A 27,528-nucleotide genomic window follows, 5' to 3' on the forward strand; every position below is an offset into this window, starting at 1 on the left:
AATAAATAAATAAAATTTGATAAAAAAGTTTACAAATTGATAAGTGGTAATGTAAAAAAAAAAAAAAAAAAAAAAAATTCAAAACAATATTTAGCGACACATTCACTGTTTTTTCATGTTTCTGTGAATAAATATATTTTAAAACATAAATATCTTAATATTTTGCCCATATATGTAAGTTAGCAGTTTTGGAGAAAAACGGAAGTATTGTATCCATTTTGTGCTTCCATGCCTCAATTGAGCGATTCAAGCGCCCTCTAACACTGTGTTTGAAAGTTCAGCTACTGTGTTATACTCCATTACCCAATTTTGTAGAGTTACTAGTTGTTATTACTGTCAACAGCGAGTTGTATTGGACTGTAAACATGTGCTCAACTGCATGTTTTAGTGGTGCATATGAATGGCAGATGTTGCAAGTGATAAATGCTTGGTCAAAGGAAAAAGGGAGGGGGAGGACACAGAATTAAAAATATCTGTTTGGAGTCTGAAACCAAAGAGATGTTTTGTTTGAGATAATATAAGTACTGCATTAATCACGGATTCATGTTAAGATCGAGCTATTTGAGAAAGGTATTTTTCCTAGATGAGCTCCAGATAAGTCAACTCCTGGGTGGTTGAATGATGACCACTAACAAATGTCTTAACCTAAAATTTCCAGTGAGAGAAAAAATTCCAGGAGATTGGAAAGAGGAGGCAAATAGAGTCGGCCATTGGGCAGGACATGGTTAGTTGGAGTTAGATGTTTGAGGAGGCAGTTGATTTAAGAGTTGGCCTGATGTGCATCTCTAGGCAAGTTGAACCATTGGAACTCTTGGCTGAAGGATTGTGTTGATGGGACTAGGATATTTCGGTATGATCAGGTGAAAGTATTCGTTTGCAAGTCTGTTATTTAGTCTTTGAAAACGAATACCACTTGTACTTTCTAAAAAAAAAAAAATAAAAAATAAACATCTGTTATTTGTTTTTACCCTGACCGGATATACATACAAAAGCATAATATTGCCAAAAATGGACATACCACACCAATTCGTAACGTTGTCAAATATATAAAAAATTTTGAAAAAAAAATAGACTTGTGATACCACTAAGCCTGGCTGGTATCCAGTGGGATTAGGGTTGTGGGTATTGTTTGCAAGCAGGTTTTCTTGTAATACTTACTGAATTAGCCAACAACTTTGAACCAGCACGAGTGGGACGATCATGGTCTGTGTAGTGAATGTACACGAGTGCATGCTCATAATGTTCCTAATTTTGTGGCGTCCTTCCTTATTATTACTGTCAGTAGCGAGTTGTGTGAACAAACCTTGTCTCTAAAACTGTAAAGAAGGCTGAAGTTGTCTTACCATTAAGACATTTGTTCATCGCTCTCCAGTGATCAATTTAAAACTTGAGAATGACCCGTTTTTTCTGGAATGTTGTGTCAGCATATTCCAACAGCTTACGTAAACTGATATACTATGGTGAAACGCTTAGCCAGTGAAACAAACAACACTTAATAAATAAGAAAGAAATATTAGTTTTAATCGTGCAAAAAGTTAAATCATTAAAAATAAATCAGTTTAGTAAAGCCATCATGATGAATCCAGCAGGCTTGTAGATTATGCTATAGTTGCCGGAAAATGTTCATTCATTTTTCCAGGAATGGAAATTAATCAGAGCAGTATGAGATGCCAAACATGTGCAAAGAAAATGTATTTAAAAAAAAAGAAGTATCTTGAGTGATGTGCATGAATGGCTAATGTAGGCAGTGGACCTTCTTGTGTCACATCTTGAAATTGGAAAACCAATAAAGTTTATATACATGCGATCTGATGACATTGCAATTGTTCAAAATTTACAGCGAGAGTGTATCATCGGTTTTTGACCGATTGGAAAAACTTCCTATGAGACATTTGCCAGGAATTCTTCCTTAGGAATCTGCGACAGATAAACCCCCCTCTCCTCAATAGCCATCCTCTAACTTTAACAAAAAAACAAAACAAAACAAACAAGACAAAAAAACATTTATTCATAAATAAATGTTTTTATACCCCCCCCCTCTTCCTTAAAAAATCCTTTAAAACGGTAAGATTTCTTACGAAATAAAAAAATGTTTTCATTTGTCACTGCACATTATTTTACAAAAAATATATACAGGGTGGAATGATGAAATTATTGCGCTAGAAAAGATGACATGATTCCATTTCCATTTGATGAAAACCGGTTTTCTTTTTTTTTTTTTTGCAAACCATCTACTAGTTGGCTAGTTGTGTACAAATCCCAAGAGCGATAGGAGCCTTCTATCATGTCTGAAAGTGACACAATGTCCGAGAGAGATCAGTCATGCACTGCTATACAACTTATGCTCTTTACCGATCCAAGTTATGAGAACAGGACCATTGCCAGCACACTCAATGCATTGCTGGATTGTCATGAATAACACCAACATGTTCAGTGTGATGAAAACAAAGCTTCTGGCCACAATTATGGTCTTTGGTGTGGTTTCAAGTGAGAGCCACATCATGCCACCTCACATCTTCAAAGTCGGCTTGAAAGTCAACACCAAAGTGTACCTGGATGTGCTGAAAAGTGTGGTGATCCCCTAGTGCAATCAGGTTGCTGCTGGCAAACCCTGTGTGATAGCAGGACTCGGCACCGGCCCACAAGTCCAAAGAGACCCAGGATTGGCTTCAGAAAGAGTGCTTCAACTGTTTACTCTTCTCTCACTGGGTGCTCTCGTTCCCTAACCTGAATTAACTGGACTACTTCATTTGGTCATTGGTCAAGAACATCACCAACATGATTTCCCACAACACCGAAGCCAGCCTGATTGCAACCATCTGCCGAGTATTCACCGAGCTCCCGCTGGCACTTGTGGAAAAGGCATGCTCCCAGTTCCGGACCTATATCAAGGTGGTGATTGAAGCTGAAGGTGGCTTAATTGAATAGATATCAGCTCTACTACATAATCAAGCTACCTGAATTAATTTTTTCAATAAATGTTTTAAAATAAAGCCGTAGTGTTGTTTTCTTTAGGGCAACACTTTTATCGTTCCACCCTGTATTTATATATATGTATTTACTCATGAAACTTACCATAGCTGATTTAAAAAATTTTTTTTTATATTTCCATTTTTCTTTATTGATAAATGTTTTCTATTATGTTTTTTCTTCTTTTTTTTTTTGCGTTTTAAAGTTTGATCAGCGCTCGGTATATTCTGATGGTTTACATAAACTGCCCAAATATACTGATACAATATTCACAAAGAGGTTTAAATAGGTAAAACTTTATGTAGGTATGGTACAACCGCATTATCAGTCTGAACTCCTTACACTGTTCAAATCATTCTTCCTGGAAACCGTTCCAGGAACCAAGGCACCTGAGCTTGTTTTGCTTGAATTCATTGAAATTACAACATCTAGTAATTGATGGTAAAACTGCAGTGAACATGATGGAAAATAATGTACAACCGATATTGTTTTATTTTATTGATTTTGTTACATATTAGTAAATGAGGAACCGTTTTGAATTAAAATCTATTTAGTATTGCTTGAAACGTATACATCTGTTGAAATAGTATAGCTTGAAACGTATACATGTTGAAATAGTATAGCTTGAAACGTATACATATGTTGAAATAGTATTGCTTGAAATGTATACATATGTTGAAATAGTATTGCTTGAAACGTATACATATGTTTAAATAGTATTGCTTGAAACGTATACACATGTTGAAATAGTATTGCTTGAAACGTATACATATGTTGAAATAGTATTGCTTGAAATGTATACATATGTTGAAATAGTATTGCTTGAAACGTATACATATGTTGAAATAGTATTGCTTGAAACGTATACATATGTTGAAATAGTATTGCTTGAAACGTATACATATGTTGAAATAGTATTGCTTGAAACGTATACATATGTTGAAATAGTATTTCTTGAAACGTATACATATGTTGAAATAGTATTGCTTGAAACGTATACATATGTTGAAATAATCACCAGAAAAAAAAAAAAAAAACCATGGAGTCTTCATACAAAATGAGGTTAGCGATTATTTTAAGCATATCTACATATTCGAAGTGGACGGATATAATTAATTGCCCAAATGGAATAGATTTGCCTCACTTTTATGTCCTCTTACAAACTCTAATATCATGATCTAATACTACTACACTTTATGTCTAGAATCCTTAATCCAAATTCTTTACATAATTTCGATTTTATAAAATGTCTAAAATTTATGGCACATTTCAAGAATAAAGTAAAATGCATGGAATATTTTTAATTGGTTACTATTTATTGTAAATTTGAAATATTTCAATTTCCAAATGGGGTGTTATGCTTATTTTATGCCCCTTAAAAACTCTTTAGTACTCCAAAGGAACTGAAATTTAAAACTTATATATTAATTGATATGGTATTGGTTAATTGATTGTAACAATTGTTGTCTAATTATTAAAATGTAATAACAATTGGAATTATCTCAATTTTTAGAAATGGATTCCACCTTTTTTCACTTGTGGAAAAATCTAAAACTAAATATAGCTCTCATTACGACACTTTGGCTCTAGTGGCTGTGTTCCTAAATTCATTATGATGACTTAATTAGTTTAGGTGTGAATTCATTACGTACAAATCTATAAAAAATAAACTTACCTAATTTTATATAAATAGATATAAGTATGCAATGTATGTGTTTCGTTTACTTTGAGGTGATAAATAATATTGTTTTATGCTATTTTAGCTTTATCGTATCAAATACGCGGACGTAAATGGCATTATATTGAGCATAAAAATATATAAGATAATTAATTGATGATGGAATGGTTGATTTAAGGTGTGTGTTATCGAATTATAAGACAAAACTAATTTGATTGCTGAAAGCAAATGACTATTCTGGCTGCATTTTGGAAGCAGAGGTGATGAAAAATTGGTGTCAGATTATAATGGATTTTTTTTTTATTGCAAACACTCTTCAAAATGAATCTGCAAAACGTCTGAATGTGTGAACGTGGTTTTGATTGTCTACACTTATTTGACATGGACACTTGTAGATGTACCACACATGCTCTATATATGTGTGTATGGCGATGGAAGATGTTTTGAACTCAACTATTTTGGGGAGTGAGTGAATGCCTATGTATGTCTCAAAAGACAAAGGATACACCCTATAGGGGCAGCTGCGCATGTAATTGTGAGGCAAGGGTTGCACAATCTCCAACCACACCTCTCCTGAATCGGCACTGCTTGAGTCCAATGGCAAGGAGAAGTCCAGGACGACTGGAGACAATGGCGAGATAAACGGAGAGCACATACAGCCCCTGGAAGTTCCAAATAGTCACCCATTTAGTACTGACCAGGTTCAACGTTGCTTAACTTCAGTGATCCAATGGGAACCGGTGTGTCAGCGTAATTATGCCGTACTTGCCTTAAACATTACATATACTGCATAATCACCATGACACACCAATTCTCGTCAGATCACCAAAGTTAAGCAATGTTGAGCCTGGCTAATACCAGACAGTTGACCATTTGGGAATTCTAGACGCTGTATGTCTCTCCGCTTATCTTGGCATTGTTTCCAGTCGTCCTGAACCTCCACTTGCCACTGATATTTAACAACGACGACTCATAGGAGGTGTGGTTGGAGATTGTACATCTCTTGCCATAAAAATTCCATGCGCGCAGGCACCCTTACAGTGAATATCCATAGTCTGTTAAGATTGAAGGAAGCTACCATAAACTATAAAGTTTTTTTAATTTATGTTTTTTTGCAGACTTTACACCTCTCCATTTCCGTTTATCTTTTTTGGTCTCCAAATTCTTTTTATTTCCATATAATAAACTTTTTAACAGTTTTCTTTTTTTTTTCTTGAGGAACATACATTTGTTTCTGAGGAGTTGTTTAGAGATTTTCCACTATTCAACATATAAGATGTACTATATAAAATAAGAAATAATAATGATAATGAATTGACATAATAATTATGTGAATGATTCTGCGCTACGTAACAGGTGCTGTCAAGAATTGAACATTTTAACATGCTGAAAAAAATAAAGGGTAAGATGGACAATATCTTTAAATTTTTTTGTCATTTATTTGTCTATATATATATATATATATATGTGTGTATATATATATATATATATATATATATATATATATATATATATATATATATATATATATAGACAATAGCCTGACGAAGCCTCATGGGATGAAACATAGAAAATTCTGGGAAGCAGCCCTGTGATATTGTGTTCTACAAATGTTCTAAAGAAAAAAATTACCTGTAGCTATGTGCTGTTGCTGTGAATATTTTATAGGAAAAAAAAACTTGATTTTTCAGTTGTTATTCCTCTTTACAGGATTTTCACAAAGTCTGAACATCTAAGTAAAACGAAAAAAGAACCCAATTGGTATTTATGCGCTTGCCACTGCAGCAAAATTTGGCACGAGTCTGAAAAGCGTAGAAAACTTCTCCAAGGAGGCATGCTGGTCAAGTGCAGAAATAGCTGATAACAGACCCATTGACCTTCTCTACCAATTGGCAATAAACCAACCATCTCCCCGAGGGGGAAGTAATGCTTTGGAGAATGCACTTCCTAGAATTGAGCCATACTATCGTTCATTCAAACAAAGAAGGATCAGCCTCTAGGTCAGTGTTTCTCAACCTCTGATGACATGTGGCCCCCTTTCTGAATATCTCAGCATTTGTAGCTCCCTGCACGTCAACACACAAAAAATAAATGCAGATTTTTTTTACAACAGAGTCACCACTTATCAAGGCCCAGAGGCCACTTGAGGATAAGGGTTAATGAGTGTATGGTAGTCTATCGGAAAATATTGTAGTAATCGTTAGTTGTGGGAATTTAATAAATTGAGTTACTTAATAGGAATGGCTCATCAAGAACTTGTTTACATTGGACTTAAAGACGACCATATTGTAGTCAGTTGGAAAGCAGGGAAATGGAAGACAGTTCCACAGGTGTGCAGTTCTAAGAAAGAAGCTTTGTTCATTGAATCCATGTATAGGTTTAGGCAAAGATAAAGAGTGGAGGAAATTATTGATACTGGTTTCAACTAGATGAGTGTTTTTTTGTGAAAGTTGTATGTTGTCTATTTACTTACTTTAAAATTATAAATAAAAATAAAAATTTTGCTGGAAATGACACACTTGCTCTTGAGCTTGTGTGATGAAGCCTCTTATGTCTGGCTTCATCTCAGAACAGAATAGGTGATTTACATGTAAAATGCCTTTCCAGATATGAAAATTTCAGGATACAAAAGTCAAACCAGAACCAATCAATTTCGTATCTAGAGGTTTCACTCTATATAAAAATAAATGGCTTTTTTTCATGGCTGCAGTCTTGTCACCTTATTGTTGCTGCATTTTGAATTACATTTTTCTGGCATCCTCTCATGGCTCTCCCATTAAAAGCTCATGAGCCTTTGAGGGGGCCATGGGCCCCCGGTTGAGAAATGCTGTCTTACGTTGTCAGAATGATGCCAATGTAAACCAAGGTTGATATGCCAACTGGCGAATACTCAATAATTTTCTGATTTTATGGACACTCTATAGATTAGAGAAGTAATCTTATAAAAGTAATAAAAGAATACCCGTCCCAGGACAGATAAAACTAATTCCCCAAGCAGAACAGTTTTGCAGTCTTTATTTTTTCAATTTTCTTAATATTTTGTCTTAGTTGGAGATGAGGCATCCTACTGGATGCCAGACATTGTATTTCTGAGGTAGTTTTTGATATTCTTTTTCATGCATCCGATTGCTCCTATAATTACTGGAATGATGGAGATCTTCTTAAGATTGCAGTTTCTTTTCACGTCATACATAAGACGTTGGTATTTCGTTATCTTTTCTCTCTCAGCTCTGTTTCTTTCTCTTTCTTGTCTCATATTGCTATCTAAGGTTTAGTAGCTCCGTTTTCTAGGTACGTAGCTGTAGGAATTGCATAGTCATATTGAACTGTGTACGACTTATGCCCTCTTCTGCAGATTAAAATCAAAATATAATGATGAAAAACCTTATGTCCAGAATCCTGATTCACATTTTGATCAAAATCCATTATATGATTTTGAGTCTAGCAAATGTTAAAAATTTAAGGCTTAAGCTTAAGAGGCCTTAAGAAAAAAACTCATTGAATCTTGCTTAATTGATGTCTAATTACTACGGATAAAATTCAATGCAAATCTGAAATATTTGAATTTTCAAATAGCAGGCTGTGTCCATATTATACAGGGTGGAATGATAAAGTTGTCGCCCTAAGAAAACAACACTAGGGCTTTATTTTAAAACTTTTATTGAAAAAATCAATTCAGCTAACTTGATTATGTAGTAGAGTTGACATCTATTCAATGTAGCTGCCTTCAGCCTCAATCTCTGCCTCAATACAGGTCTGGAACTGGAAGCATGCTTTTTCCACGAGCGCTGGCAGGAGCATGGCGAATACTTGGCAGATGGCGAGGAACAGGCTGGCTTTGGTATTGTAGGAGATCATGTTGGTGATGTTCTTGACGTATGACCAAACGAAATAGTCCAGCGGGTTCAGGTTGGGAGAGGAGGGGAGCAGTGACAGAAAGGTACAAAGTCATAGCACTCCTTCTGAAGCCAAGTCATGTTCCCTTATAACTTGTGGGCAGGCTCTGAGCCCTGCTGCCACACCCAAAATCTGCCAGTGCCCACCTGATTGCACCAGAGGATCACCACATACTTCAGCACATCCAAGTACACTTTGGTGTCGACTTTCAAGCCGACTCCGAAGATGTGAGGTGGCATGAAGTGGCCCTCACTTGAAACCATACCAAAGACCATAACCACCCTGTCACGTCCCTGTATTTGCATTTTGAAGATGCTGGCAATGGTCCTGTTGTCATAACTTTGATCAATAAAGAGCATGAGTTGTACAGTGGCACATCTCTGATCTCACTTGTTGGACATTGTGTTACTTTCGGACATGATAGAAAGCTCCTATCGCTCTTAGGATTTGTGTAAAACTGGCCAACTAGTAGATGATCTGCAACAAAAAAAAAAAAAACAGTTTTCATCAAATGGAAATGGAATCATGTCATCTTTTCTAGGGCGATAAATTTATCATTCCACCATATACTTACTAAAATCCCTTCAAAAATATTTTAAAGAAACTGAAATTTGAGGAATATTTATTAATTGACGTTTAATACTTATTGTGCGAATTTCACAAAAATCAGAATTTTCTGGATTTTCTACAACGGGCTCCCACCTCCACCCTATGTTTGAATCTAAAATAGACTAAATATAGACCACATTACGATCTATTACACCTAGCAGCCATGTTCCAAAATTTATAATGATCAGTTAATTAGTTTAGAAGCTAATCCTGTACATATATGCATATTTATTTACCTCCTCGTCAAGTGATTAGATGCAAGGTCTGGTGTGATTCTGAAAACCAGCTCACTAGGATAAGCACACTCTAGCCTACAAAAATGCCCGAGCAGCCTTGTGAACATTCCCAGATAGAGGTGTCTCAAGCGATTAGCAATAAATTAACCTCCTCTTCAAAGTTCTTGGAGGGTAATTTTTTTCTGACTGAACAGAACCATGACTCAACAAATAAATTTGTATCATAATTCTAGCTTTATAGTGATCAAGGGTAAGTAGAGCAATCAAGGGATCAGAAATTGTAGTTCTGGGCTTGGCTTCAGATAATGTATTTTGCCAATAGTAAAGTCTTTAAAAAGTACCAAGAACAGCACTAACAATTAATATATGTGTGGTTAAAGTGGATAAGATTGATAAAAACAGCTAGCAAGTGTTAACACAGCAATGGGAATTTTGGAATCAAATGAGGAAGCATGAATTACGTTAATTCATGTTTTCTCGTTTGATTGAAATGTAGTTATATCAACAATTTTACAGAAATGTAAAATATATTTTGAAAGACCAAAGTTTATTAAGAAGTTTTAAAGTTCTTGAATAAGAAGTAAGAAAAAAGATCAGATAGTTTTTTTCAAAGTTCAGTTGTGTGTGTGTGTGTATGTTTGTGTTGGATGTGTGTGAATGTAGTGTGAGTGTTTGTGTGTGTGTGTGTGTGTTTGTGCATGTATGTGTATGTCTGTGTGTATGTGTTTGTTTACTTTCTAGATTCGCATGTTCATTGGAGATATAATAACAAGCTTAAAGGAATTTTATCGGTGGAGCGTTTCGATTTTCTAGGATGGGCGTTGTCGATTTTGAGAGTCTGAGGCGTGTTGCATTGCATTTACCCCTCCTTATGCAATAAATCTGAATTTCTGTTCACCAAGGCACTGTTTTATAAGCTTGTTGAATTTCAATTGTAACTTTTTTTTTTTAGTTTGAAACGATTTTTATTGGTTACAAAATATTTTGAGTTCACATATGCCTGTGAAAACCCAATTTTCTTTGGAGTGAGGAAAGAAAAACGGGTAGCAATTAAATGCTTTTTAGCATTCACCCGAATCACATCTTGATGTAAAAATCCAACGCTGAACATGGTATGAAAGAAGTGAAAGTGAAGAAAAAAAGTAAGGCGAACGAACAAAGAAAGAAACGAGGTAGCTTATATTAGTTCGTTCGTTCGTCTTACGCATGGATTCCAATCTTCACCACAGCTTCATTCAAAAGAAAGAAGATTGAAAAACGTTTCACCATAAAAGTGCTGAGGAGGGCTTATATGACTTTATTACATTACCCACTAAATATCTCTTATTGTACCCTTGAGAGAATATCTACTCTATTTTCGAACGTTTGTTTGATATGTTTTAGCGCTAAACAATCCCCAGGTTAAAGATATTAAAACGAATCAGAATGAAATCATCGTGTACAATGCTCAACTGAAGTACAAAAATAGACGGCCATGTTGACTCCTGTCTTTTGATGTCATTAAGTGCTTTTTAATTATTTCGGGTTTTTGCCTCCAAAGTGAAATTGATTTCTCTCTTTTTTCTCTTTCTCTCTCTTTTCTCTTTCTCATTTTCTCTTTCTCTTTTTCTCTTTCTCGTCTCCTTTCTCTTTCTTTTTTTCTCTCTCTTGCTCTCTTTTTTAAAATCTCGCTCATTCTCTCTATCTTTCTGTTCATCTTATCTTTCTTTTCCTTCGAAACTGTTAACGCACGCACGCGCGCGCACACACAAACACACACACATGCGCGCGCGCACACAATGAATTACGATGGTATCAACTTGCAACTTGGTCCCCATAAATTATTTGCACCTAAATACGAACTTCACCTGCTGGAATTAGTTTTATTAAACGCTGCCAATGAATACATCATTATAAAGCATTGCTCTAAAACTGGCACATCTCATATATAAAGTCGATCCCCCCATCGTACTTTACATTAGGTTGTACATAAACAAACACCTTGTATACATCCAGTGTATGCACATTGATGTTCTGTGCAGGCCCAGAAAAGGAGCAACGGCATCAGTGCTGATGTGTATAACAGTAATGTTAAAGTAACGTATGTGCTTATTTTGTGCATGTATGTATGTGTAAGCTATATGACATTGAATGAAGCAGCCGGAGCGCAAACTGTATGGCATCTATTATTTCAAGGATAGTTGTCTGTGTGTAATGTTTGCGTGTCCAGCTAAAATAAAAAAAAAACACAACGAAACAAATACCCACAAACTTGGTATTTTCTGGATTGATGTTTTATTCAAATGAATAAGACCCAAAAGTCAGAAAACAATTTTTATTCTTTGACCATAGGTGCAGATTTCATCAAGGTAGGTCAGTTTTTTTGATCTACTAAGGAAAGTGGAGTAATTCTGATTTTGTACTCAAGGAGTTACTTCCCTTATGTCGACTCAATCTCTAAGGAATCTATAAAAAGGAGTTGTGTGTATGGAGAGAGAGAGAGAGAGAGAGAGAGAGAGAGAGAGAGAGAGAGAGAGAGAGAGAGAAATGGGCTGTGCAGAGAAGAGGAGCATGAAAAGAGGGATTCGAATCCTTGATCCAAATATTATGAATCCCATTTTCTTACTCTGAGACCATTGTGACAGTGACGCTTATAAATACAAAAAAAAAAAAAAAGAAAAAAAAAGGGAACCTTGTATTATTGTGGAAGCACACAAGCGTATGAGTCGGGCTTACCTGCGGCAAAAAGCAAATCTGGGACCTTTCCATTGCAAATAAAGTCTACTAAAGAGCTACACCCATCTTATCCCAAAGTGACGATCTAGTTGCGCCCAACAGCTATAAAAAAACAAGCCGATAAATCATTTGGGGGTAGTTGAAAAATATTACTCTAATAATGTGTCTCGCGTTACTGCATTTCGTATTGCGGTGTGTCAATTTGACGAGATTGTTCGGTGTTGCTCAGGAACGTGGCGTATTGATTCAAGAATATTATTTGGTGGCGTGTTGATTCAACAAGATTGTTTGGTGGTGTGTTGATTCAACGAGATTGTTTGGTGGCATGTTGATCCCGTGATATTGTTCGGTGGTGTGCTGTGTCGGTCGACGGTATTGCTTTGGAACGTGTGTGTTGATTCAACGATATTGTTCGGTGGTGTGGCATATTGATTCGGCGATATTGTTCTGGATTGCGTAAACGAATTTGTTCAGGATCGTGCCGTCACTTGTGATATAAATATAAATATTCTTTTTGTGCTCTCTCCTTTTGTGAACCGACAGTATTTTTAATGTAAACACGCACAATGAAATTATATGTATAATAGATATGATTAAAATTACAAAGATAAATATTATCTTTATATTAGAACGTATCAATTTACCCGGTGCCCATTACTTTTGCATTACATTTTCACAGCTTTTTAAACATCAAATCTATCTATACACTATGCACAATGCTTCAAGCAAACTACAAAACACTCTTAGAAGTTTTTTGGCTCAAATCATGAATTCTTTTACTCATGTTCATTTTTGTTGTTGCTTTCAGTTCCACTGCTGGCCATGCATTTAGGATTACGATGCTTCGTTTTGTTGCAAACAATGCCTCTCCCAATATTCAAGTCAGACATTTGATTGGTAAGTATCTATTTTATGGTTTGATTACAAAATAACAAAATGGTTACTGATGCATCATGGTTACAAAGCTTTCATCATGTGTAGCCGAATAACTTCTGATGCACAATATAAAATAGGTGAACCATTCAGATCTGCTCAGATGCTTTTTTTTTTTTTTTACTAGAGTGCAGTCACTGCTTATCAAGGCCCAAAGGCTATTTGAGAATAAGGGTTAATGAGTGTCGGGTAGTTGGCAAAATTGTTAATAATTGTGGAACTTGGATAGGGTTTGATTATTTAAAAGGACAGCTCAACAAGAACTTGTAACACTGGTTGGCACTTGTCTTTATTAGTGGTAGCTGGAATGATAAAAGTAATACCACTATTAACCTTTAAAAGGAAAGAACTTTATCTGCCTTTTTACATGTTGGAGAGAGTATACCACTTGTTAATAATGTTCACCAGCAACGTACGTCTTGTTGGTTCGGTGGCTAAGAGTAAGAGAAAGAGAGAGGGAGAGGGAGATCATGAGGGACTCTGGATAACAGTTCTTAGTTTGTGTTTGGTTTATAAGCAGGAGAAAGAGAGGGGCTAAGAAACTATTATTTTTGGGGAAAGGGGAATGATTTTCGGCCTACTTCTTGGCTTTTAGGGGTGACTCAGATCAGTCCTACAAACTTATAAACATTAGACTTGAAAACGACCGTGTTATAGTCAGCTGAGAAGCAGCCCCACAGTATTGTGTTCCACAGATAAACAGTTCTAGGAAAGAAATGTTGCTCATGGAACTTTTGTTTTGTTTTATGCACAGATATAGAGTAAGGAGAATTGTTGACAGTTGTTGTAGCTAGACAAGTACTTGTTGCAAATGTTTTACGTGTTGGCAGCATGAACAATGATGATATGAAGGTTTTCATGGCCATGTTATAAACGTCACATGGTTTCCAAGATGATTATTTGAAATAGACGATTTATTAGACAGAGTGGGCAATTACAGGTCAGCAGAAAGAGATCTACTTTTAGATATGGGTTGGGTTAACGCATTAGAGAGATGGAGAAAAAGAGAAACCCGGCTCCTATCCACGTTTCCCCTCAGGTTTTAGGGAGAACAAAGTTTTGGCATAATCGTTCTCTTGCTTTCTCCGGAAGTCATATGATTTTGTCACTTCCGTTCACTTGCTAAGGTCAATTCCTTGAACCCTAATTTATCAATTACTAGCAGGCCGCCCGGCATTGCACAGTTGTAAAATATGGTTAAATATGATATTTTGATTAACGCAGATTTCGTATTTATTATTATTTTATATTGGACCCAATATATAGTAATGATTTAAAAAAAAAAAAAAAAATGACTCGGGCACCATCACCGAGAATAGAAACCAAAACGTTTAGCTTACGATTTACTTTTTCCTTTGACGTTAATGTCTGAGCTAGGAACACATGTTTGCTGCAAGGTTAAGAATTAAAACATGAACCAATAGCTATTACATTATGCATGCATATTTGTAATGCTGTCGTTCGATCTTCACTTGGCAAATTCCATTTTTTTAATTTACACACTTTTGCACCGATTTTCTCCTGCTAAAACCCAAATATAAAGTTTCGCATAGGTTCAAATATCCTATATATTAAGTTTCATGTCTGTAGACCAAAAACTGACCGGAGGAATTTGGTAGGCAAAATTTTTTAAACACACACACACACATACATATATATATATATATATATATATATATATATATATATAACTACTTCATTTATTCGCATAAATTTAATATACGAAAGTATAGATTTATGCGTAAACTTTAAGTATTTACTTCAAAAGTGCTCAATACGTAGGTAGAGCTAGTTAGTAATTTATAAAATATATATGGCGATTAAGCTACACTGAATATTCTGCGTTTCATCCAACTATAGGATTCGTCGACGAATCCTATAGTTGGATGAAACGCAGAATATTCGTCGACGAATCCTATAGTTGGATGAAACGCAGAATATTCAGTGTAGCTTAATCACCAAATATATTTTATAAATTACTATATATATATATATATATATATATATATATATATATATAGAAAGAGGTTTGTGTTTACCATAATCTTTTTATGCAAATATTACGCAAGTATAAATCGTAGAATATCTGGATGGATATAATTACACGTAATAGTTAACTAAAAGATGAGCATCCCATAAGAAAACCGAAAAATCTAATAGGGAATTAATTAAAATTAATGTTTAAAAGAATATGTAAATTAGCTAGATCTTTTGCAGATGAATGCAATTCCATGACCCATATATAAGACAGTTGTATTTTTTTTTTAAATAAACAGAAAAAAGGGTTTTCAGTCGCGTGCAAGTGACTCTATAAGTCACTCCGTCGGTCTTGTCCGTAACACTTTTGTGCTTGGCCTTTTTGGTTAAGATGAAAAGTCTGTTGTTAATAGATCCTGTTCTTAGCTTTTTAAGCTTTTCTTGGCCTTTTGGCCAAGATCAAAGTTCTGGCAGATACTGCAAGCAAAGATCATATGTGGAGGAAACCCCACATATAAGACCTTGGTTAATGTAGGGGCAACCCTTCATACTAATTGTCACTATCCAGCTCCCCTACTCTCCGGGGAGTTGGTCCCCATTTCCCCTTCACTCCTCACATTAAAAATCGGCCTTGTGCCTAATTTGCTCGGCAGGGGAGAAAATAAATACCCTTTTCTTGGCCTTTTGGCCAAGATCAAAGTGTAGTATCTGTTCTTACTACATGCTGTATTTATTGTGATATAAAGTGGGGGATCACTTTTCTGTATTAATTTAATGTAAAATGATCACCCACTTTACAACCAGTCAGTCTCAAAGCCATTCAAGTCATTCTACAGATCATTCAAGTTGTTTTTGAAGGATTCCAGTTATTTGTTAAGCATTCAAGTCCTTCTTAAGGTCATTCAATTCATCCTTAAGTCATTCTAAGTCATTTACTTTTTATTTATTTAAGTCATTTCAGCCCATTTTTCGGTCATTTTAGTTTATACTTAAGATTTTCATGTCAATCATACATTCAAGTATTCATTCATTACACGAGAGCACGTGACTAATGGCTATCGGCCTTGTTAATATGAGTATCACCCCCCCCCCCCAAAAAAAAAAAAATTTCTAGGGAGTGTAGATTCTCTCACTAAAGTTATGACTTTCATTATTGTTGTAGACTACTTGTGTTACCTATGAATGAACTGATCCATACAGAATGAATATTGGAAGGCAAAGCCGTATGGCGGAAGTCGATATCCAGTGGACCAACCAACGCTGTTTGTTGACTGGACGAACAACCCCTCACTTTTGTATGTTCCTGTCAGTACATTTTGTTACTCTATTCCCGTGTTCTGTTTTCCTTGTGACCCTTTAAACAGGATCATGACAACCATGCAACATATCTATCAAGATTTGACTCGAATCTGAAATCAATAAAAATTTAAACAGAAAGAATTGACAGTATTTATACACGTAGCAGTTCATTTTTGAAAATCTGTATGTTTTGGTGTAAGTTTATTTTTTTATTTTTGTTATTTTGCAGAATTTATTCAAGAAGTTAAATTGTGTTTGTGAATTAGCGTTTTTCCATTATTCAGACAACTGTTCTCATATTGTAACGTTTCAGCCGATGTATCCTCCAAACTTTTCAGGTGTATCTTGTCAAACTCAGGACTCTCTAATTCAAATTTGTATAGAATTTTGAATAGAACCCTTTAATTCACAAAGGTAGTTTATTCTCATTCCATCAGCCATGACTGGGTAGAGGACTTAATACAATTTATAATTGTATTCTTAGTATCACTCATAATTAAGATTGAACCTTCAACCTCTGGAAGACTCTTGCTTAAAACAACTCTTCCCATTTGATTTGTTGTATCACGAGTTCTTGCGGATCCAAATAATACAAATTATCAATCATCTAAAAAAAATTTGAAGTGTTTTTCTTTAACCAAACTTTAAACAATAAAGTAACTATTTATCTATATGCTTGCATTCAGCTGTAAATTCTTGTTCTTATTTAATAATTTAATTTGGATTAGTTTGCTGTTCTAATCTTTATCTGTATAGGATTTCCAGTCGTTTCCATTTTTCATATTAATTTGTGAGATGAGAACAGTAGTCTGAATGATCCAAATAATACGAATTATCAATCCTTATCTAAAAAAATTCAGAAATTTAATTTAATTTGGTTTTGAAGTTGATAATTTGGTGGGTTTCTCCTGAACATTAATTTCTACTTATATATAAAATGCACTGTGTGTGCGTGTTTGTTCCCCGTGGATACCGAAATGGCTGGGCTGATTTAAAAATAAAATTCACACAAATGTACTTTATGTGACTGGGAGTGTTCTTAGAGAGGTTTTCTATCGAAATGCGCACACATGCAATGATTACCGCAATGTTCAATCTCTGTGTCTGTTTTACAAGTATTTTAATGGAATGTGCTCTGATAAACTCATTGCACTTGTGCCCTCTCGACATACATTTCCCTGATAAATCTACTTAGCAACAAAATCACACCCCTTCACTGTTGAGGTTCCTAAATGCCAGACAGCTCTTCCCTCAAACAACTAGACTTTGGAATTCACTCCCTGTAACCCGCTTCCCTGACTGTACTGATATGCAGAAGTTTAAATGTAATGTAAATCAGCATCTTGTTAATCTTTCTTAGGCATGGTCCGAAATAGTAGCCCCTCACATCCAAATAGCGATATGCCTTGTTAGAGATGAACGTAAGTAAAAAAAAAAAATATATAAAATAAGTATTGAAAATCAATAATTGAAAAAAAATCTGATTAAAGAAATAACAGTTCAATTTGGAACAGAGTTGACGCCCTTATACAGTCTAACATCACAAGTGCATTTGAGAAGTTTTATCACTGCACAAGCAGAAGGGCCCGACATATAAAATCAACAGTAAGTTCTTTGATAAGACAGGAACGCGTTTGAAATGAATGTTTCTGTTTAGAGCACAACTGAACCATGATACTTGACTTTTGCATTTTAAATTTTAATTCAAGCCATTATATAAAAATAATTACATAAGATCAACTGAAGGTTTTGTACAGTGCAATGTACATTACAATGTATTGTGGATTAATTCAGTGCAGGGAGACATGTGAAACTTGCTTCTGGTGCACTGCGGTGGGTCCCTTACTAGAGCAGGCAATCAATCGATTTGATTGAAAATTAAGCGATTTTGATAACAATAAGAGTACCGGAAGTGTAAAACATTGATTGATCATCATTCAGTTCTGGGCAACATTGGGTTTCCCTGCTAGTTTCAGATATTTTCCTACTATTATAGGTCCTGGATATGACCTTAAACTATATCCGATGGTGAGGCCCCAGCTTGCAGGCTTTTGGGGAGTGTGGAGCCACCCTTTAATTCCCATTGCTCCCAGGTCCACTCTGACCCTAAGTGGTAGTACCTGTTAGGGTTCCAATATATTCTGTTAAAATTTTTTTTCTTCAAAATAACTGGATTTGGCATTAAATAACCTGAAAAGGGTTGATATGCCATAAAACAAAGACAACCAACCAACTACTATAACTTTAACAGAACTCCATCAGATAGAGATATTAAGAGTGAAATTGGTTTTGAGATACACTAAACTAAGCATGCTGCATAAGCCTGCTAAAATCACATCCCATTTCCGGATACCTAGTCATTCCACCTCTTTATTACATGGTGAACTTGTATATGTGAGTATTGATTGCATAAGTTGTGATTGTTCTGTCAACCATGACCAGGTAGAAGTTTTAAGTAATTCTTTAGTAGCATTCTTCACTAAGCATTGAACCTTCAACTTTCAGAGGACTGTAAATTAGAACTGATTATTATTTAGCACTTATATCCTTATATATATATATGTATTTGTGTCAACACAAATCTAAGATGAGAACAATGCTCCGAATAATCTAAATAAAAAAATAAAATAAAAAAATAAGTTGCCAACCAAATAGATGAATATTAGCTGTTCAGAAACAGTTTAATTTGTTAGCTTAAATACCATCTAAGTCTGACTTTCAAAATCTGACAAGATAACGTTTTATGTAAGACTGAACCTTCTTTCTGCTTTCCTTTGAATTGCAATCCTTTAACTTTGTTATTTCACTGCGATTTTTATATTTAATTTTGTTCTTATTAAAAAACATTTTTTTATGCTGTTGACATTCCATTTTAGAATTTCTTTTTTATTTGTTTATTTATTTTTATTATATATTTGATTGGAACAAATTCCCAGTTTGTCAATATGGATATATTGACAAATGGAATCCGGCTCTTGTTTAAAAGTGCCAAGAGACATTTCTATGTTTAATTTTTCTTTCTTTCTTTTTCTTTATTATGCTTGCCTTCTCCTGTTCGTGGCTAATGGGAAACTCTGATATATTGACCAATCAGAATTTGCTCTGGTCTACCGTTGCTAAGAGACGGATTTCTTAGGCTTGTAGTTGGCACTTGACCTACTCCCACGTATTTTCCCAGATACCGAGGCTATTTCTGTGAATCAGAAGAACAGCCGACTTGAAGTCTGCAGCAAACGGTGTTAGATAAAAAACTTGAATTGATATAAAAATGTTCCGCTTACTAAACCTAACTTCCTGTTTTATTTAAAAATAATCAAATTGGCGTACAAGAAAAAAAAATATGTAATAGTTTTGTGCACATTTTTATTTAAAAAAATATCTTTCACAAAAATAATTAATACTTGATTATTTTTTTGCATAAAATAATAAATGAAACGATTAACTTTTTAAAAAATTATTTTTAGTTTTATAAAAAACTAGCAGGGCTACCCGGCGTTGCTCGGGATCGTATAAACAATGAAAAAACAAAAGCAGATATTGAACATATGCTTTATTCTTAGGGGAGAGGAATCTTTCATCTCTATGTATTATTTGTTTTATCTACCCTAGGACTGGTATTGTTCATGTTTTATCCCTAGCATAGGTAATTTACAGCATGTATACGAAATTGTTTTACCTTAGGGAGAAGAGAACAGGTAATATACAACATAATGTGTCTATATTACATCCCTGGCAACGCCTAGAAACCAGCTAGAACATGTATTTCAGTCAATCTTTATTACATCCTGGGCTATGCCGAGAAACCAGCTAATCTCTTATTAGTGACTTGACCACCAAAATACCTCCCTAAGTGTTTTCTTTCTTTTGAACTTATTAGATATAGGTATCTAGAAATGTGTGTGAAATTTTGTTGTATGCATTGTTCACTATGATTTTCTTATTGTTCTACACAATATCAACTATTTAAAAATAATCAAATTGGCGTACAAGAAAAAAAATATGTAATAGTTTTGTGCACATTTTTCTTTAAAAAAATATCTTTCACAAAAATAATTAATACTTGATTATTTTTTTGCATAAAATAATAAATGAAACGATTAACTTTTTAAAAAATTATTTTTAGTTTTATAAAAAATATATTACTTTATGAAATGTTTATCGAGTTCTTCATTTGTTTTTATTAGAAAAATAGTTCCCATATTGACTCATAGTTTGATGCTTGAAAGTGATAATGAGCAAAGTGACTTTACAAGAACGATCTATCTGTAGAACTCAATAGCACAGAGCTGCTTCCCAGCTGACTATAAGATTTTTTTTCAAGTTTAATGTTAACAAATTTTTGTTGAGCCATCCGCTTAAATAATCTAATTCCTAACCTGTCTCAACCATTGTTACCAATCCTCACATTGTTGTCTCATTGTCCTCCTAGTAAACTCATTAAACCTTATCCTCAATTAGCATATAGGTCTTGATAAACGATGATTCTCCAGTACATGAAAAAAAAAAAGGCGCTTCTACACTATTGGGACGAAATTTCGGAAATCATAATACTGAATTTTACATGAAAACAATTGTATCTACATATTTTTCGTATTTTAAAGATGATTATATTAAAAAAAATACGAAAATCTAGTAGATAGAAAATTATTTATCAAAAAGAAATAAATAAAAAATAGAATTTGATGAAAACGATCGTAAGACACAGGAGAGTTCAAAAGGGAGGTATCTTTCCGTTGTCATTTAAACAAGATGGCGGCAATCTTTCACCGGCTAACACGGTTAAAGTTGTTTTATTTAATACTTCAGTAATATTCAGGCAATTTCGACTGCATAATTTGGAAGGTACCATTGTAACTTATTAGAATTGAGAAAAAAAATCGGTTAAAACCATTGTTTTTTATCTGAAAACTCCATTTATCGACTACAAAATCTCGTTCCAATTCTGTAGAAGTGCCAAGAAAAAAAAAAAATTAGGAATATATAATATGTAGATATAAATATAATCACTTTAGGCATATATTATGTTTTCATGTTCATTCATAGTTTTATGCCCGGAAGTGCTAATCACATTATGCATGATGTTTGCTTGTGGCCATGAAACGAAGTCACGATCCAAATTTCATTACACTTCATTACACTAATTAACTTCATTTACAGTGGTTAACAAAAGTTTAACACAAACTATTTACCTCTCTCCCAGCATTAGAAGATGCGACACAAGATCGGAAGGTGGGGATAGAAAGGCTAGCACACAACAGACAATATATCTTGGCCCCACATAAATATTGGTGAGCAGCTTCGTCAACATTCTATGCTAGGCGTGCCTCAAAAGGGCTATAAACCAATCACTTCTCCCAGAGAGAAGGTAAAACCTGGGTGGATAAACATCCAATGACTAATTTAAACAATTCCTTAGCACGACAGAACTGCAGAAAAATGTTTAATTCCATCATATTCCTTGGCACGAAGGTACAAGGATTACTTAAATGTTTTGCAATTTCTATAATATAAAAATATAAAAACATAAAATTTTATAATTTTTATGATATAAAAATATTAAAAAATAAAATTTCATGATTTTTACTATATAAAAATATAAAATTTTATAATTTTTATAATAAAAAATATAAAAATATATAAAATTAATCATTTTTATAATATGAGAATCTTAAAAAATATAAAATTTGATAATTTTTACAATATAAGAATAAAAAGAATATATAAAATTTTAAATAAAATGAAAGCTAAATTACAACACAATATTATGGAAATAAACAAATATTTTACTTGTTTGAAATTTATAATTAAAATATATTTTGGAGTCAAACTCCATTCACAGTATTTTGTAAAACTTTTTTTCTTTTTCTTCTTCTTTCTTGCCATGTTGTAAATTTGGAGAAAGAAAAGTCAGTTAGTAAAGATCTGTGTGTTGTCTCTCAGCGGTTGTATTTTGAAATATCGGAATAATGTGTTGGCTATGCAAGATTAACGTCAGGGGTGTGAGTACCGTTATAGAAGTGTTGATTTAATTTGAATAAAATAAAATATGCATCAGGTGCAATTGAAAGCAAAATTACAACGTAATATTATGAAAATAAACAAATATTTTACCTGTTTGAAATTTATAATTTAAAAATATATTTTAAAGTCAAACTCCATCCTCAGTATTTTGTTTGTTTCTTTTTTTTTTTCTTTTTCTTTTCTTCTTCACTGAAACCTTCCTCTCACAGACATGATGTTGTTAGTCTCAGTCTTGTTTATAAATACTACTTAAAAAAAAAAAATCATCTCAAGACAAGGCATGGAACCACTTGATGTAAGGAGTTAAAAAACATACTACTTCAAGGTTGAAACTTGCCAACGATAAGTGTTAGATGGAATATATTCTAACTTAGAAAACAACAATTCTTTCCTCTTTGTCAGAAAAATCACTCCTGAAATGTGAGGATTAAATGACAAAATAAGGGAAGTGGAGTTACGTAGTTGCCAAAAGTGTTCTTCAGAATTGTCTGATTTATTCCCTGCTTCCTTTGTTTCAGCTTGTTTAACTTGTTGGTTTAGTGGTCTCCATCAATTCACCGTTTTAATAGCTCATTGTTATACAGCTTCTTATTCTAGTAGCTTCTTTGAAAGAACTGTTGTGGAACTCTCTTCCTGCTCAGTTTCCCTCTTACCTACAGCCTTCGTCTTTCAAGACTAAGGTCAATAGGCATCTCCTGTCTTTGTAATAATCAGTTTTTGTTCTTGTTAGCTCCTTACATCAAGTGGATTCATGCCTTGTCTCAAGCTATTTCTATTAAAGAAAAAGTATGAGGTTTTTCAAATCAGATAATTTGAGATTGCAATGTCAAAATTTGCGACTAATTGCTCTGACATGGAAGAAACATATTCAAAATTATGTAGAATTTCTAACATTCCAGAAAAAAGACCAGATCGAAACTGTGGGCTGGAATTATTTATCTCCCTTAAATGACAGGATGATGTGGCACAAGGGTTGGAAAGTGGAATTTGAAAAGCCAGCACCCTAGACTAAGAGCACTCTGATCTACAAAACATGACTGGGCAGCCTCATAAGCATTCGCCAATAGGGGCACCTCAGGCGATTAGCAATAAACTAATCCCTTCTCAAAAAGAGATGGCAAAACTTGGAAGGGTGGACCTCCTAGAACTGCACAAGACCAAAGCCATACCCCAGCCAATAAGGAAAAAGCCATCTCCACAACGGTCTAGATTCTGTTGGTACTCAGAGACCTCCCCTCTTCCCTGGATGAATGCATCGGAATTCACTCTTTCAAAGCCCTCTTACTTGGTTCAGAAGCACCATGGGTATATTTACGAATGATAATAGGCTGATCAGAAGCTACTATAGTCAGATAGGCAAATCCCACCTTCTGACCCTTGTGTCACATCATCACACCATGAGCGGAGATAAATATAAAAACAGTTCTGGGGGATACCGCTGTATTTGATATTATGCCCCCACCCCCGGACAATTCTGGTTAACTTTGCTAGTTGCATTTAACATTCCCCTCTTTGTTTCTTTCTTTTATTAATGTTAGGTTGAATACTTTTTCCTATAGTTCATCTTTTTTTCTGCTGTTTCTCCTTATGATGTCCTTTGTTGCACCCCCCCCTTCCCTGCCACCGCCCCAGTCCTTTGTCTGCTTCTCACTCATCACACAAATCAATAACAACACATTTGCCAGATTGCAATGAATACGAAATGAATAAAAAGTAAAAGAAAAATAATTCTCTCTCTCTCTCTCTCTCTCTCTCTCTCTCTCTCTCTCAAAAAAAATGTCAACTCTAATAGATTACAGAATACAAAAGAAAAGTACTCTAGCGTGGTACAACATTATCCTTTGACCCAGAAGTAAATACTAGACAAATCGATTTAAAATATTTTAAATTTTATTTAATTTTTTTATGGAAATCGCTCCAGACAAAGCATAAAGCCAGTTAATGTAAAGATCTTAAAACGAATACCACTTTAAGATTAAAAAAATTGCCAAATGTTATATTGATGGGCTAGACTTTTTAGCTCATTAAAAATGGGCAAAAGTTATAAAATGAGTGCTTCATGACATTGATAGTTGAATATGGTTAAATTTGTGCTCATTTTTGCATTAAATTCTGATCACTATTTATCCCTGTGTGCATAGAATGGATATCATAATACTTCATTTGCTGCACCTTATCATAACAAAGGTCCGTACAAACTTTCAGCCAGATTGGCCGAGTGCAATGGACAGACTAACAAAAATTTCACATCTCTCTCTCTCCCTCTCTTATATATATATATATATATATATATATATATAATATATATATATATATGTATATATATATACACATATATATATATAATATATATATATATATATATATGTATATATATACACATATATATATATATATACACACACATATATATATATATATATATATATATATATATATATATATATATATATATATATATTTCTCCAAAACCTCTGGCCTTGATGAAGGAGAGACTAAAACTTGCTGCTATGATTTCAAATGATCTGAAATAACAGCAAGGGGAGACTATTTCTAATATGTTATGTCTCCCCTCTTTTGGAAATAGGGTACGATTATGAATATCTCCAGTATCAAATAATCCTTATTCACTGTGAATTTACTTTGTGTATCAAAACTAAAGAAGGAAGATATAACATGAGGAAGGGGCCCATGGCGCAGTGGATAGAGACGTTGAATCTCTACAGTTCGAGGTGAGAATTGTCTGAAGATAGCGGTTTCAATCCTACTCAAAGCCGGCCAGAGGCTTACTTGGCCAAAAACGTGGTGAGACGACAACAAGTATGGATGGCAGTAATTGCTGAGAATGCAGTTAGGAGATTCGGAGTTCCTATCCTGTCGCGGTTACAATCTGACGAAGGCCAGAGGAATAGTTGGCCAAAACGTTGTGAAACAACAACTAAGAAAGATGAGGATTATAATCCGCAATGAATAAATTAATAAATAATACTCATCTCAATAATGAATTCCAATTAAATAATATAAATTTGTAATTCATATGCAAAACTAGGAAAACAAATGACTATGATTGAAACATTTGAAGGCTGTAAAAAAGTGCCAAAAATAAGCTCTGGATGATGGATCATCCCCTTGATGTGTGACGTTAAGGACAAATGTCACATAGCCCACTACACGTTTCAGGTTCTAGTCCACCACCTTACAGCTACTAAACTTCTGTCAGATCACCAATATGGATTTAGGCAAGCCCGTTCTACTGAAGTTATTTTAACTGTAATCTCTGAACGTTTATACCAAGCACTGGATAAGGCAGGGGAGGGAAGAAAATAAAATCCTATGGTATTACTGGACGAATGCTTATCATAATTAGATCCTTCTTAAATGAGAGAAGGATCCAGGTTGTCCTCGATGGGCATACGTCCAAAAGATTTGATACAAATGCAGGCGTACCTCATGGATCGATCCTTGGACCATTATTATTTCTGATATTCATAAATGACTTACCTGATAAAATTGTCTCTGAGATGGGTATATTTGCCGACGACACCACGCTCTATAGCAGGCACGTGGGGAAAACTAATGAGCACATATCTAAGGTAATGGCCGAAACCCTAGAAGATCTTCAGTCTGTAGTGGAATGGGGTCATAAATGGATGGTAATGTTCAACGCTGCCAAGACAAAGCTAGTTTCCTTTAATAATTACATGAAACCTTACCAACCACCAATATCTATGGCTAGAGATATTTTACCCCAAAGCACTCCGTTCAAGCTCCTTGGCTTAATGTTCATAGGAAGCATGAGATGGAATAGATACATTGAAATCATTGTTAAGGCTGCTGCAAAAAAGGTGGCCTCTCTCTATCATGCTAGGAAGTTACTTACACCTGAAAGTATCCTGTACCTCTACAAAGCTACCATTCGCCTATGTATGGAGTACTGCTGTCACATTTGGGCTGGTGCGTCTGCTATTAGTCTCTCGATCCTGGACAGGGTCCAAAAGAGAGTCGCCAACCTAATAGGTCCTGAATTGTCATCTAAACTTCAGCCCATGTCCCACGGACGAAATGTCGTATCCCTCTGCCTGTTTTACAAGCATTTTAATGGTGGATGTTCTGACAAACTACAACCACTTGTACCCCCTCGATGAAAATACCCCCAACAAACCCGACAAGCAGCAAGTCCCACCCCCTACACAGTTGAGATTCCTAGATGTAAGAAAGCCTTTTACTCTAATAGCTTCTTCCCCAGAACTGCAGGACTTTGGAATTCTCTTCCGGTTTTCTGCTTCCCCAACTGTACTGACATGCAGAAGTTCAAGTGTAATGTGAACAGACATCTTGCTGCTAAACTCCCTACATAGCACCCCTTGAACTTAGGTCTCTGATAGTAGCCCCCTACATCAAAGGGGCAATATGCCTTGTTTGGGGTGAAAATGTAATAAAAAAAAAAGGTTATTATTTTTCCAATAAGACTTCATTTGTTAAATTCTGATCAATATTGGCTGAGATTTGGGGACATTCAAGCTCATATCATCCAACCCTGACACCCCCCTCCCCCACATTTTTTCTTATGAACACCTCATAAAATTTAGGTAAAAACTAAGAGAAATCTGCATTTTCAGCTATATTTGAATAGAGGTACTCATTTTTTCAGAGAGTTGATTTCTGTCCAGAAATAAGAAATCAGTACATCACAACATCTTATTTTGGAACATGGACGTTTTAGAAAATTTTCAATTTTGGGGTTAAAACTAATCCCCTTGGGCTTTAATTTCACCCAAGTATGTTTCCAAGGGTGAGGAATAAAAAAACTCATAGTTAGAAAGGCTCTAAATAAAAAGAAAAGACCTCGGATTGACCAAACCATGTGCCACCACGGAACTTTTTAAGAGGTCGTTCAGCCCGCCAAAGCAGAGCAACAAAAAGGATAACTATGGTGCTTTTCCTGAAATAACTGTTGGATTTTTTTTAAATAACATAGGATGAAATTTTCATGAAATCAAAAAATATCTCTTGCCATTACCACTATTCTGGTGTATTTAAACCCTGAAATTTGGTAGTTTTCAAAATATTTCTCGGTTTAACTAAGATAATTGCGATATTTGCAACAGACTAGTGTGATCTCGAGTGGTAGAACAAAAACACAGAAAGCTTTGCTGAAAACATAACTCAGAATGTCAAGTAGGATCTTGCAGA

The 27,528-nt window shown here is 34.6% G+C and overlaps 1 protein-coding gene and 1 pseudogene across 1 annotated transcript in view; both read left to right on the forward strand.

Annotated features, from left to right (window-relative positions):
• Nucleotides 1-27,528, forward strand: part of LOC145292919 (transmembrane protein 117-like) — a 418,600-nt gene that overhangs the window by 167,414 nt on the left and 223,658 nt on the right. Inside the window, exon 3 of the mRNA XM_080139082.1 lies at nucleotides 12,914-13,002. The gene's annotated coding sequence lies outside the window, so the exon portion shown is untranslated. The remainder of the gene's footprint in view (nucleotides 1-12,913; nucleotides 13,003-27,528) is intronic.
• LOC145293454 (U2 spliceosomal RNA) lies at nucleotides 15,683-15,809 on the forward strand (annotated as a pseudogene).

This window comes from Euprymna scolopes, chromosome 14, assembly GCF_053919585.1.
Source record: "Euprymna scolopes isolate OS-2025 chromosome 14, ASM5391958v1, whole genome shotgun sequence".
Taxonomy (NCBI): Eukaryota; Metazoa; Mollusca; class Cephalopoda; order Sepiida; family Sepiolidae; genus Euprymna; species Euprymna scolopes.